Source organism: Adiantum capillus-veneris, chromosome 2 (assembly GCF_014529385.1).
Source record: "Adiantum capillus-veneris isolate H3 chromosome 2, ASM1452938v2, whole genome shotgun sequence".
Classification (NCBI taxonomy): domain Eukaryota; kingdom Viridiplantae; phylum Streptophyta; class Polypodiopsida; order Polypodiales; family Pteridaceae; genus Adiantum; species Adiantum capillus-veneris.
The window spans coordinates 27,995,038-28,009,059 of NC_140932.1; the positions used below are offsets into that span (position 1 = coordinate 27,995,038).

General features: G+C 39.7%; 1 pseudogene; it reads right to left on the reverse strand.

Moving 5' to 3' along the window:
• Positions 1 to 12,200: 12,200 nt before the first annotated feature.
• On the reverse strand, positions 12,201 to 13,610 carry LOC147462560 (uncharacterized; annotated as a pseudogene).
• Between the last annotated feature and the right edge of the window lie 412 nt (positions 13,611 to 14,022).

A 14,022-nucleotide genomic window follows, 5' to 3' on the forward strand; every position in this document is an offset into this window, starting at 1 on the left:
AAAAGATAAAATTACGAAAAATGGAAGCTTTGTTTTGCAATTAGAAATTGCACTTTTATCTACCATGTATAATCATGGGGCAAAGGCTGTTGGAGCGCAATACACAATAATTCTAGTCCACTAGGGAATCATGGAAGGAGCAACCTGCCTAAGAAGTTGTTTTGGGACGTAAACTTCATCCAGAGAAGCCATCTAGCAAGAAATAGTGAAAATGAACCTTCTAATGGGCATTATAGTAGCCATACTTCAAGTTTTTTGTTATTGACTTTGTGGTCTTCACCACTATAAATCTATTACTTATTTGCTCAATAATCTCTTTGCAATCCATTTCATCTTTATAAGGAGAGACAATGGCAGATCCAATGTATTCACTGGTATCATTCGAGGGCATGAATCCTACCATCAATTAAAAGTGTTTTAGAGGATTTCGCATGAGACCTTTGGTACGTCTTAAATGTTGATTAAAATATACCATCATGTGTGCCATGGTAACCCCAAAATCATACCTACATTTCATAAAAATCTAACTCTATAAACACAAAAACAACTTAATTTCAAGGTCTTGACAACAACACTCTTTCAAGAAATTCATTTGGGTGACATCAAATAAGTAGAAAAATACATGGAAGTTGGAAGTAAGAAACGAGTCAATGAGTACGATCTTTTGCAACAACATCAAGAAGACTTGGTCCTACAGAGTGTTTCTCTAGAACCTTTCCTCTTTGCACAATGATCTTCAAGCTACCAAAAGGAAACATGTAAGTAATTGACCAGTGCTTGCAAAAGCATACTGGTTCAAACCGAAATACAAAGAGTACGTAAAGATGGAGAAAAGAAACACGTAGCTTATGAAATTTGTTAAATAAGTGAGCGCTTGATACTAGCAACAATTACTTTTAACAGTTTATTTCTTCTTTATGGACGTATAAATGAATCCCCGGTCATGGGATCCATGATAAAAAAACTCCGAGCGGAAATCACTAGGGCCGCAATGATAAACAAGGACAAATTTTGTAAAATGAGACACGACCAGTGGACATCTGAGATTATTTATCAATTTTATGTTTTTCCTTGAAAGCACGTGATGCCCGCAGACAACCTGGTAAGAGAACAAAGTATTGTGATTGCATTCTAAGAGGAAAGCTTCACTCAAGACCACGCCTAAGAGTTCTGCAACCCATGCGTTATGGATGAGAGAAAGAGAGAGAGAGAGAGAGAGAGAGAGAGAGAGAGAGAGAGAGAGAGAGAGAGAGAGAGAGAGAGAGAGAGAGAGAGAGAGAGAGAGAGAGAGAGAGAGAGAGAGAGAGAGAGAGAGAGAGAGAGAGAGAGAGAGAGAGAGAGAGAGAGAGAGAGAGAGAGAGAGAGAGAGAGAGAGAGAGAGACCATTTCACAAATTATCGATAGTGCCAAATACGAAATTATTATGGACACTACATGACAGAGAGAAGAAGAGAACACAGATTTTAACTGCGTGCAAACAATCTCAAGAGACCTCAAAGCTCTTCCTGAGAGCATTGCACAAAGTTCACAATGTTAGCATGATAAGAAGGTGTCATCACATGTTTCAAGCATAAAGTGAGACACAAGCATTTCGATCATGATCTGTATAACCTCAAGAGCATAAATCATTTCCATATGACTGTCCAACTATACCGTCTGTGAATCTTCAAATTCTTTGATATGGAGTAGGGAATGGTCGTGCAGTGACCATTCCCTGAAATAACGGGCGACCACATGGCGACCGGCGGAGGCTGGGAGCCATGGTGGGAGCACGTTTTTCAAGGAATGGTCACTGTACGACCATTCCCGGCTGTCACAAGTCGGGGGGAGGGGGCCAGCTACGCGGTTCCAGCTCTGCTGAGGTGGAAATATTGTAGAGCAACCGACTGTGCAGACAGTAGCAGATATTTCGTGCAGACATGCAGACAGTTTTCAGGTGACGTCTTTACAGCAGATATTCCAGATGCTGACGTGTTTACAGCTTGTTGCATTACGTACGCTGACCTGGAGTGGCACGATTGGCTTGCACTGTACTAGTTCCGGGAGCTGACGTGGTGGCCATCCATCGACTGCTTGCTGGGATTCCTGCTTAGAATCGACAGTAGATGGAGGGCGCAGATCTGCTACCCCCCAACCCCTGACTGTGACGGTTATGTTACCCCAATGACGATGTTTTATTTCTCTTCAAAAGGGCTCTCAAACAGTTGAGCCCTATAGGTTCATAGAAAATTCCAAAGTTGCCTACCATGTTACCTAAAGAGAGTTTTGCAACTTCAGAATTTGGATTTCAATCCATGTCATTAACTACACACAAACAGATTGCCGGCGGCATGTTACACAAGAAACAAAGCTTTTCCTGCAACATTGAAACAAGTTTGCTAATTTGGAGGTCCTAACTACTTCAACTAGATGGGCAAGTAAAAGCGGACCATAACCATCATACCACCATTCTTGGACCATTACTTAACAAGTTCACTTTTGAAACACACAACTTGCATTTTTCATGCTTGTAAATACAATCAAGACTAGCCAACAATAATTGCACAAAGAACCACTACCAGACACAACTCATGTTCACATAGATGACTCTAATGCAAATACCTTTTTTATGTCGAACAAGTTACGATGTACACTAGAGCGTAAACAAATAAACCCCAAAAATACCAAAGATTACATTGCCACCTTTTTATCAGCCACAAATATATTAGACATGGATCACTCAACCCACACTACACGCTGTCGGAGTGCGCGCATCTCCGGGGGTTGACCGGGAAAGCGCCAGGCTTGTAGCTGTAGACGGGCAATTAGTCGAGGTGCAAACCAAGGGAAGTGAGTGCAATTAGTAGTGGTCTTAGTGTTAGTAACCTGATATAGAGATTATTATAGATTAATTGCAAAATAATATCATAGATCGAAAAAAAATGAATGGCTAAAGTCAAAATGAAACCAGATATTGGCACTGGCAATCAATAGATGTTTCCAAGTTTTGATCATTGATAAGCCTATTACAAACCGGTTGCATACGCCATCGTTGGTATGCCTTTTGATTTGCAAACCCTACCCAAAAATCCCCAATTTGATGGAAACAATCTGTAATCGCCTCACCAATTCCCACCTTGTAAAGCTCCTTTACTCGTTAGTTCCAAAAATTCTCCCTTTCACCCTTTGCTCGATCGATTTTTTGCCCGCTCTTCAAATTGTAGAATGCGTCCCCTTTGCACTACTTGATTTCCATGGCTATGGCCGCTTCCTAGGTCCTACTAGCTTCAAATATACTACTAAGATAGCCAAACTCCCACTATATCCCCCTCAATTCGGGCTTCTAATGATGATTATTAATTCTCACAGCTTCTCCTTTCAATTTATCTCCCCTCATGGCTTTTTGTCCCAGAGTGCAGGATATTCCTTGATTCATCTTTTCCTTGCCACTATTCTTCTAATGCCATTTTCCCTTCCTCTCTATCTCCTCATGCTGATTGTGTTTTCTTCCTCCTTTATGCCCATTCAACCTCTCCTCCCTTGTTAAATTTCCCTTTTCATGCTCCCTTTTCCTCTTCAGATTGAGATTGAGAACAATGTCCCTTTTCTACTCGCTTGCTTGTTCAAATCTCTTGTTGAGTCTCGAGAGAGAGATGAAAAGACCTTCACTAGAATTGGTGTGTCTCCTCTCTCTAGGGGGGGGGGGGGGAGAGAGAGAGAGAGAGAGAGAGACCATCCTTCTTCCTTGCCAGATTGAGAGAGCTTCCAAAGCCTTCCCTTCCTTGCTCCTCCTCGTTTTTCCCTTTTCTTCCGGTTCCCGTTTCTTCTCCCCTTGTCCTCACGTTGTTCCCCTTTGTGGTAAAAATAGCCCTTCTTCATTGATGATTTTTCCTCCCCTTTGCATGTCCTCTCTATAAATATCGTCCCCTCCCTAAGAAACGACAACGCCGTCGTTCCTAGGGAGCGTAAAAATGGCCTCTAGCTGACATGGCAGGTGGCACGAGGTAAGTGCACGGAAACCAACAAAAGCCGCATCGAACAGAAGCATTAGGGAATTGCGATCCGTACGTCTTCTCTTCTTCGAGAAGCTCATCCTAGCTTCCTCCAGCCATGTGCAAGCCCATCTCTCTCCTCTATGCCCCTTGCTAACTATTTTCATGCCATTTTTGATCTTTTTTTCTCCTTCACATACATTATCCCACCCTTACTTACATTGGGCGGCCTTTCAACCTTCGGTGGCCTCACCCTTGGCTCAATTGGGCGGCCTTTGGACTTTGGATTCATAAAGCCACCACATTTGGCATGCACATCAACCAAGGTAGTGCCACACATGATATCTAGCAGTCCCAAAACGACAATCTCATCGTGAATTTTGTCGCCCATTCAGTTTCTTTTGTAAAGCCACATGCCTTCAAGATGCTTAGGTGGTCCTGGGTGGGCAACAAGGACGCGACCTCTAAACACCCCTCAAGGCTCCCTTGCTGCTCAATTGAGGCCGAGGCAACCAAAAACACAACACAACAACAAACCCACAGCCAAACCCAAACAAGATAGGGGCACCACCTAGTTATGGTATGCGAACTAGGATGCAAGAGATATTTTGTCACAACCAAGAAGATGCGCCAACAAAACACACACAAGAAAACTCAGACCTAGACACACACAAAATGGACCAGAGAGAGCTAGAGCAAACGGAAGAGAGAGAGAGAGGAATAGAGCTTGCATAATACCTTGTTTGTGACTTGCAAATGGAGATGGTTCATTATGATGCTATTGCAAATCTTATACAAAGCTAAGTCAATGCTAAACATTCCCAACACACACACACACACTGTCTTAGGGTGTGGGAGACCTCTCACCACAATACCCTCTTACAATGGACTCAAAATTGGCAATGAAAACACACTAAAACATTTTCTCAAACAAGATCAAATGATAGAAATCTAAAATACACAAGTCACCTTGAATTTACCAAACCGTATTGCACAAGTCAAAGGATGAAGATTTGAAAGTCGATTCCCGTCTTTGAGGCACCAAACCTCAATTTATTGATGATGGAGGAACATATACAATAGTGGTTTTGATATTTTGAACTCACGCTCTCTCACTTGTAGTGTGTAGCTTGAAAGCTTCTCTCACACTAAAAGTGAAGCTCACAAAGTGGTTTCTACACCTAAGTCTCTCCTCATGCATAGAGTGTTTGGGTGCTATGTGAGATTTTGGTGTTGTTTTTTATAAAAAGGAGAGGGGCCTATTTATAGGTTGGTAACCCTCATTAAGATTATTTGGAAATCCTAATTTACAAGCTAACAAATCAGGATTATGATTTTTTCACAATATCAAAACATTGCGGCTTTGTCTACTTGAATCATGGATGTGGGCTCAAAAGAGAGAATTATTGATGGTAGATAAGATGAAAGTAGAGTTTTGAGAAAGGGGAGAGAGAGGACATAGAGTTACTATGCACATGTCTTGAGGTGAGATGTCTTTTATGGTTAGGTCAATGGCTATTTTGTGTTAGTATGTTAGTGGTTAGTGTTAGTAATCACTAGAAAGTTAATGATATATTTACAATGGGTAGAATGAGGTGGATGGTTGAAGTAAGATGGTTGAATGAAGTGAGGAAATCCTTGTGATGGTGAATCTTCAAGAAGTTTTAGACTTACTTGTGTAGGTTCTCAAAAATGAGTATCGATCCTCTTCTTCTTCTTCTCTTCTTTATGCCACCACCGTCAAGGTTGATTATCGCGATGAAAATGAAAATTTGGTTGATGATATGTCTCAATTTGAAGAGGTAAAGCATGGTTTACATGCTGAATTTTATGTTTATAGAGAAGGGGTAAGATGGAATTGTACTTTGGAAGTACTAGAGAGAGGCTTAGAGATGGTGTATGCACATGTAGAGCTCATATAAGAGCTATGGAAGTAAGAGGGGAGGTTAATGGTGAAGAAGGTGAGAGAAACCATGGAAGATTCAGGTTTGAGTGAGGGATTGAGAGGAATGAGTGTGTGTGTGTATAGAAGTGTGGAAAGAGGTGAGAGAAGACTATGGGCTACTTTTGAGAAAAGTGAGCAGACTGGGGTCCAATCAAAATATCATACCTCACCGGTGGTAGCTCCAAAAATTATGAAACATTTTGACATGATTATTCAGCTCTTGATCCACATTTTGTCTTGTAACCACCACTTCAAATTTGGAGTGGAGATGGATATAAAAAATCCCACCAAACTGGCTATTTTTCTCCACAAAAAAGTCTTGAGTGGCCCCCCTTTTGTTGAATTTGCATAAAGCTCCAAAGGTGAGCCCCTACTTGAATTAAAGAATGGCTTAATTGATTCTTAGGGGTTTGAAAATATGCATGGTTTTTGATTATGCATATTGGGAAAAAATAGGCTAGTATATATAAACAATATATGGAATCTCGAATAGTGTGAGTTATATATATATAAAATAAATATATGAAAACATAGGGAATCAAATGAGAAGGGTCCTCATTTTTGATTTATATATATTTATTTACAAGAGGTAAGAATGAATACCTACAGGAAATAGGAATTTAGTGAAAGGTAATGACTGATAGTGGAAGGTATTTTTGAGGTTTTTCTTTGAAGTGGATTCACTCCAAAAATAAGATAAGCTTGCATGAAAATATATCTATATGGAATAAAGAGTGTACAAAATGGTAAGAAAAAATGTAATAATGGTGAGTCAATGTACATAGCATACATAGGTAAATAATGCACACCTAGGTATAAATATTTAAATAAATACCAAAATAATTATGAAAATTTCTTATATTTATGCCCTATATATAATGAAAAATTTACATACATGGACCATAATATGTTTTAGTTTTTTGATTTTATTTATTTATTTGGCTCAACTAGCCCAATGACTAGCTAGCTGAGGGTTCTAAGGAGATATAGGAAAAGTCCCCTAACTCACACACGCCTATGTACAATGAAAAGGTAGGGATAGCCACAGTGTTTGGGTGATTTTGGTAGGGTGAGGTAGCTCACTATGGTAATTATGGAGAGCCAAAAAACGGCTATCATTAGCCCTCTCCCAGGATGATGGTATATTCATGTACCATCATAAAGTATCTTTTTCAAAGAGAGTGCTTTTGAGTCGTCTATGATGTCTGATCCCTTGACATGATTTTCATTATGTGGCTTTTTGTCACACTCATGCTTCATGCAACAAAAATTACATGAGATAGTCGCTCTTTGAGAGTTCTTTGATAGATCCTTTGGTAGAAGGTGACTCAAATAGGGCTTCAGGCGATACCCGTTTACCTTCCTGGAGTTCTCTTTACCATTCAAGTCACATAAGCTGATAGTAACTTGAATTGAAATCCTTCTTGACTATGTATGGCCCTTGCCATTTAGTTTCAAACTTGGTATCAAAACAATTGTCAAGTGGATTGTCATACCTTAGCACAAGATCTCCTTCCTTGATGCCTTTGTCCTTGAGTTTCTTGTCTAGCTTCTCCTTCGCTTGTGTAGATTTCCTCTTGTAGCACTCATAGGCTGCTTCTCTTTTTCGCTCAAGCTCCACTAGTGTAAGAAGTCTATCCATCCATACCTCTTGATCATCTTGTGCACCTCTGCCATGAAGCCGCATTGTTGGAATGTTGAGCTCAATAGGCTGCAAAGCCTCTTAACCATACACCAAGTGAAATGGTGTGAACTCTATGGCTTCCCTATATGTGGTTCGATATGCCCACAAGGCACCATCCAGAAAGTCATCCCACAACTTTGTCTTGTTTTGAACCATCTTTCTAATGATGCCTGCAATGACACCATTAGATTTTTCTACTAAACCATTTGATTGTGGATAGTAGGGTGTGCTATGATGATGTAGAATGTGAAGCTCTTCACAAACTCTTGTGAGTAAACACTTCTTGAACCTTGGACCATTATCAGAAACAAAACTAGCCCAGCTAGATGGCATTCACAACATCTGATATGTTATATAACTATCCCTTCCATTTCAATCCTCTAATATCATCACTTGCTGCCCCTGATTATGTGATACCAACTTGTAGCTAATGCTTCTACATAAATGAAATTTTCATAAATAAACATTCTTCTCACAATATTTATAAGATTGGAGAAATAAATTCGAAAAGAAGAGTATCAATATACCTTTTAATTATGACACAGCTTATTCTTGTGGCTTGATAGCATCTCATATCACTGCTATTGATAAAAACCCTCTAGAATCTTGCCATACAATTTAAACTTTGAGTTAGCCGACGTATCAAGCAAAAGAAATGGGAGAGCTTAATTTCTGTAGATACAAAGAGATGCATGATGTGCTCGAATATGCTTGTGCCCGATAACAAAGAAGACATCATACGTATGTATGGCGAGGAGGTGGCACCACCCTCACCCAAATTCTATAAAACTTAGGGAACATGCCCTTGCCCTCTATGATCGATTTCTCTCCCAGTGTTGAAGGGTCACTTTTATGTTGTATTCATATAGTGAATGGGGTGAAATTTTTGTACCTTCAACTTGATGTGTCTCCCACAAACTACAAGTCACTGCTTGTAGATGGACTCTTCTCAATATTGGTATTGTGGCTAGAACAGGAAGGAGGGTCCATTAGCACATGCTTGCCAGTTGAGGCTCTACAAGCTGCGTGCACTATTGGTGTTTCTCAATGTCAGACGTCACAACTAAACCAGGTCGGGCACTGCAATCCTGTCACTGCACGTGCAATATCCTTTCCTCCAATGTCACCATGTTTTAGACATTGGGTGTAGTGTTCTCATGTCCATCATAGTGGAGCCAAATGTTGACACTGCATGCACTATCTCTTAAATGCAAAACAACTACCTTGAGACAGCATCATGTTCTTTGTCGTCGTCCTGCTCGTCCTCGCCATGCCAAATAATGTTAATTGATATTGATCTTCTCTGGTACCATTACAAAATCAACTTTCCAATGCAACCCTATCCTCATTTCTTTTTCACAATGCCCCTTTTCGAATGCCAGCCTCGGTTACAACTTCTCAAGAAACATCCTTCACATTGGTCCCTTCACCTTTATGTCGGTACAATTCTACAACCACAAGAAGTTTTGGAACAATTCTAATGAATGAAATAGGTGTTTTTCACATCATCTTTTACACTTCTCGATTACACAGAGAGGATGCAGTTACTAGTACTCAACATCTTGAATGGTGTGTGAGCTTTATAGCACCATTTTTTAATGTGCATTACTACCAGTCGGGAAATTCTAGTTCGTATCACCGAATTGACTCTATGTGCATTTGAAGGTGAGTGAACGATCTCTTGTATGCATTAGTTTTTCGTTCTAGGCATTGGTTTTGAAGGATTCTCTATGTGATGCAAATATGAAGTAGATTGCAGATGCACACAACACTAATCCTATCATGCAACACACTAATCACAAGCACACACACGTAGATCTATCAAGCACCACACTTTAATCAAACCTACATGCACACACAAGAAAAAGATGGAAATCACAAAAGATTAGAGAGGGATTAACCACTAATTAGTTACGATCTAGCTAATAAAGCATCATTAGAAATCACAAGAAGTATGAGAGAGGTATAGTGAAAGAGAATTAAGCATTGATTAGTGTTCATCAAGTCACATTAGTAAGGAGAAGCTCAAGGACTCCATAGTCACAGGAAAATGTGAAAAATGTGTAACTCCAATCTTTACTGTTTCTTCATGTTGACCTTCGATGTGAATCCGTAAGGCTCGGGCCTTTAGTACCTTCTAATAACTAACGTCGGCTTCGTTAATATTCCCCCCTTCCAATTTTAGTGCCCGTCCTTGGGCACTATTGTAAAGTGTCCGTGGAGGATGTGGAAGGTTTTTGATTGGTTGTTGATTGTTAGGTTTACATAAGCATACTAAGTTTAAAGGGACAAGGAGTGCTTTCCCCTCACGAGCAACCACTCGTAGACATTATCGACTTATCCATCAACGCTAGCAAAGCTACTTAATAGATACAATCCCATGAAGCACCGTTACTCCACTAACGGCATGCAATGTCGCATTCATTACCTCATTTTGATTCAACAAACTTAGTAAATTCCATACAATATTAACGTGGAAGAAGACTGAAGCTAATTGTTAAGCAACATCCCTCTTCCTTGCTCATAATGGATATTCACTTGTTGCTAAGCCAAATTTAATAGAGCAATGGGTTACAATTCACTTGCTAGCATATCATCTGCAGCCGAAAAGCTTTAATAAAATGAAAAATTTGGAACAACAGTTCAATACGATTTATGTGGCCAGACTTGAAATAAGTATGCATTAGCCATAACATGTTGACTTTGTTGATGAGGTTCAATTTGTTGCAGCATCTTCATTGGTCCAAAGTTGTTTTTGATGTGAGAGATGATATAGCATTTCTTCATTGTAGCAGCATAATAGCGAGGCTTTGTTTACTTAAAGACATATTTAGGAATTTTGAAAATTATCCAGGTCCCATTTTTTATAATGTTGCTTAAAAATTGATTATTATTGTGTAGTTTCAACTATCATCTATTTGTGGGCATACTCAATTAAATTCCTTTTTTTGTTTAGATAGAACCTACAGTTTGACATACCTTAGCTATTTGTATGGGATCATAACTTAGTAATATTCTCTAGATGATGTGATGTACTCTGCCTTACTCATAACATAATGAGGACTTTAGAGTGCTTGGACGTCACTTTGATGCTTATTAATGAGTTCAATTTAGGGAATTTGGAGGTCTTTTTGGAAGGACTTTGATGCTTGTTACCTATTGAAAACCCCTCTTTAAATGAGTTCTTCCGATACAGCTGAGACGTTGTTAGAATTAGTGGCCTTTTTGGTGGGAAAAAATAGACATGAGAAATGAATTGATACATGGAAACCAGGCTATGTAGCATAGAGATTTTAGGGATAACAAGGCTTTATAAAGTACCAAGAATCTAGCATCGCATGTACAAAAAGGTGTGTAGGCTCAAACTTAAGTTGTTGTTGTAGGCCTGTGTTGGCTATCGGCATCTGGCTTTTGACTCGGTTCATTGGAAGACTTAGGAATCCAAATCTCTTGAGGACCTTTGTAACTGCTTTGCTGACTTTGCTTAGCTCTAGGTCTTGTTGAGCTCTTGAGATCTTCATGCAGGTCTTGTGTACTTGCAGTTGGCTTGTGGTTGATTGGTAGCCAAATCTTTGTATAAATTGTGTAGAATCCTTGTCTAAGAGGAAAATTCTTTGAGATCCGTCTCTGTTCTATATCCTCTTGAAATTTGTGATAAACTTTAGCATCTTTTGATGTTGTTATATTGTATACCTGCTTCTTAGGTATCCTAGGATATAGTCGAGGTTGATCCCTTGCCGGCCTTATTCCTTGAAAGGGACTTGATGTTACTATATATGCCCTTACCTGCAGTGTTGGTACCCATATATGTCTATTACCTCTATACTACTCTTGTTCTTTTAAGCTCCATTGTGAATCTATCCATCCCATGTGTTTGTTTTTTTGTGTTGATTTTCAGTCTTTAATCCAAACTAGATCATTGCCTTTGACTAAACTGCTAGGAACAAACACTTGCTTGACTAACTTTTTCTTTCTTGAGTTCTTTGGCTGAAATATCCTTTGTTTTTCTGGGTGTCTTTCTAGAGGTTTCACTTGGGTCATCAATTGACTGGAAGTTTTAAAAGAGTCACTTGCTAGAAGTATTTGATCCACGAGGGTTCTTTGATGTAGAGGCATATGTTGTCACACCTTTTGTGCTAATCGGTGGAAGGTCCACTTTGGCTTTACCTTTGTCTGCAATATTTGTCATTGATTCTTGTGACTTTTGCAACTCTAAATCGATCATTAATGATACATGTATCTTTTGCTTGCTATCTCTTGTGGGGGTTTCTAATTAGCGAGCAAAAAAAACCGAGCAAAGACAAATTTCGAGCAATTTTGACAACATACTAGAATGAATACTAAAATCCTGGAAGAAAATAGTTGTCATGAACATTGTAATCACCACCTCAAATCCGCGATTCATTGTTAGAAATTCAAACTTTAGAACCATTGCCTAAACTAGATACTTGAGATATGGGCAATCTCATCATCTCATCCCCATAAAACAAAAATGACTTTCATGCTATGCTCCCAACCCTCATTTAAGTATCGAGTTTCCAAGGCAAAAAAAGGCATACCAAAAATTTGGCCCTAAAAATTTTCTATTGGGGATACTATCTTAGCTTGATTTGCAAGCTCGAGTGCTTAAAGTAGCAATCTCATTGGAGGAGTTTTTTTTATGCTTAATCAGTGCAAAGTTGTTTCTTTTGAGCTCTTTGCTCATTTTTGAGACCTTGGCAGGTGCTATCGACTCCTTTTCACCTGTCAATGTCTCTTCTGATTTGTGCCTTTCAAAATCCATCTACAGAGACTCGACCATGGCACGGGTAGAAGCTTTCTTCTCTTTCCAAATCGATAGTTCAACTTGGTTTGAATCCCTCCTTTTGAGCTGCCAATGTCTCTTTTGATTTAAGCCTTTCAAAATCCATCTACAGAGACTCAACCATGGCATAGGTAGAATCTTCCTTCTCTTTTCACATTGATAGTTGAGCTTGGCTTGACTCCCTCATCCTCTCCATGTGGTCAAGCACTTCCATGGTATTGTTTCTTGTAGCTGCCTCCCTATCTTATAAAGCTTGAATAGCTTCATGTTGGCTCTTCTCAAGCTCAACCTTAAGTCATTCAAGACATGCAAGGAGAGCCACATCCTCCACAGTCACTTTGGCAAGATTGTTTTTGGCTCCTTCCAATTGTCTACATGTTCTATGAGTAAATCCTAGGCAATTGATTCGAAGTTTTTTGATTTTATTGCTTCCACCCTCACAATTTCCATATCTTCTTTTCTATGGCCTTATGTTCAGCCTCTTTCATAGCTTCTAACTCTTTCTGTAGGGCTTCCAGAGAGAAATTAGTAGAAAATCACTCATCTCTTGGTCATTATGCTATACATCTTCCACTTTTAGATCTTTGATGTTGGCCTCAACACTTTTATACTTGAGAGATTCAGTTGCATTTTTGATAATTTCTACAACAACAGGATGCAATGTTTTCTTATGTGTTGTTGACTTAAGAGTACCTCAGTTTTGAGCTTAGCAATCAAGTCATCCATCCTAGGTGTCGTGCAACCACTCAACAAAGTGGACCCCTTTGTTATGGAAAGCTCTACTAAGAGTTCCTCAATCTGCCTTGCTATTGACTTTGGTGCACTCATGGCCTCTCCAACTAGCCTAACTACCTCATCTTTAGCCTCCACACAAACCATAAGCTCATGTTACAAGCTCTCCATAGCATGGTTATCGGTTTGTACCTCCATAAGTGTCAACTCGTACCACAACTTCATAGCATCTAGTCCTACTTGTGAGCCCTCCTTTTCAAGGAAAACTGCATTGTGCTTCTGCACATAGTGCAATTTGTCATTCTTACAAGCACCATTCACGTACCCCACTGAGCTTCATTATTAATTTGTGAACATTTCTCTTAGCTCGAGTCAAATCCTACATCAAATTGGAGATGGATCTCTCTCTATCAATATAGCAAGCTACTTCTTCGCCTTGTTATGGCCATCTTGTCCATCTATAACTCTTTCCATCATTGTCCATCTTGTCCATCTATAACTCTTTCCATCATTTTCCTCTTCTGCTATGAAATAGTATAACTTTTGGGAATCCTCTTCCACTTATTTTCAGGCGCTATTCCGGGAGGAGTCTTGCCTCTAGAATCTAAACTCATTGTCCTAGGAGTGGGGGGAGTGGATTTTCTAGAGAAGTTTGTATGGGAAAATTTTTAGAACAGTCAGGCTAAGAGGGATCCCCCATAAGCCCCATAAAGGGAGTTTGAATTAAAGGGCCTTCATTCACTTAGAGGGTTGGAGGTGGCCCATATCCCTTTTAGCCGGTCATCCATCTTCCAAGGAGTACACTAGCGTTGCAGCCTGCCCACTCACACCTCACTCTCAAACCTTCCTCCTAGAAATCCTATTGCGCTGAAGCTCCCTAGCAGCC